Raw genomic sequence first — 1,158 nt, 5'->3', positions numbered from 1 at the left:
GTGCTGTGGTGGTTCAGGGGTTAAGCACAACCCACATATGGAGGCTCTAGTTTTCAATGTGGCTGCCGTGGGTTCGCTTCCCAGTCTTCCCCTTCTCTCATTACCCACTTTTCTTTTGTAAATTTACTACCAAATAAAAGCCACTAGAGCAATTAAAACCTTTTTTCCCCCCAGAAACTATTGACCATTAATAATCCCCAAATTCATTTTAAAAGACATTAGATGCCACATTAGATGCTACAAAACACCCGCACCAGTTGCAGTATGTAATCTACTTTTATTTCAAAACATCAAACAGCACTGCCAGCAATTTACAACAAAGGTCATATATTCATGGTACTTTGCACTGAAGGTTAAGTGTGCTGTGAAAGTTCATCAAAAGCAGCCATGGATGGTCTTGTGATCAATGATGGTGAAGTGTCCTTGGTGCTGCTCTTGTTTTCGCCACCATGAAGGAGGAAGACTTCCAGCCTGGAAGGAAAAACAAGAAATATAGCAGAAACATTAGGATAATAAATAAATATTTTAAAAAGTAGTGTGAGCAAAACTAATCAGACTCACCTGTGTGTGTCACCATCATATTCATTCAAATTACTCTGCCCACCTGGTTTACAAGATAAAGCATAAAAAAGTCAGAAATAATTAAAGAAATTAGTCAGCTTATAGAAACATTTTTGGACAGCATTAAAAAGTCATGCAACCTGTCTGAAGAAATGTGATGAAGTCATCATAACAGGCTTCAGTCACCAACATGACATACTGACAAAGAAAAAACATTTTGGCAGTTTTTAGATGTGCCACAGGTACAAAACACCAGAGTCAAATGGCTCAATTGCCTCCTCACTGTGTAGATATGTTCTCCGGAGTCCTGCTACTCACCTAATTATTGTATTCAGGTGTGGTGCAGCAGCGGCACATCTAAATTTTGCAGGACAGTGGCTCCAGGACTGGAGTTTGACACCTGTGGCATAGATCAAGCCAACGGTCCAGCACAGCCACTCCCCCATTTTGCAGTCTACAGCCAAAAACTTAAAGAAAACGACCTCCGCAGCTAAATAATGTTAACTCAAATGGCCTCCAGATTTTCCTGACAGTTTTAATGTTCGGTTAAGATAATAAACAGTTGAATATACCGTGATATCCAAACAAATAAACGTT

General features: G+C 39.6%; 1 long non-coding RNA gene across 1 annotated transcript; it reads right to left on the bottom strand.

Annotated features, from left to right (window-relative positions):
• Positions 1-257: 257 nt before the first annotated feature.
• On the bottom strand, positions 258-595 carry LOC106944370 (uncharacterized). The gene is made up of 2 exons (XR_001424253.1): positions 562-595; positions 258-471 (listed from the first exon to the last, which is right to left on the bottom strand). It is a non-coding gene; the product is annotated as an uncharacterized LOC106944370 (long non-coding RNA).
• Positions 596-1,158: the final 563 nt, after the last annotated feature.

Source organism: Poecilia latipinna, unplaced genomic scaffold, assembly GCF_001443285.1.
Source record: "Poecilia latipinna isolate Pla-1442-1.1 unplaced genomic scaffold, P_latipinna-1.0 Scaffold8650, whole genome shotgun sequence".
Lineage (NCBI taxonomy): Eukaryota > Metazoa > Chordata > Actinopteri > Cyprinodontiformes > Poeciliidae > Poecilia > Poecilia latipinna.
The sequence above is the reverse complement of the archived record's forward strand: the minus strand, read 5'-3'. Positions and strand labels throughout refer to the sequence as shown.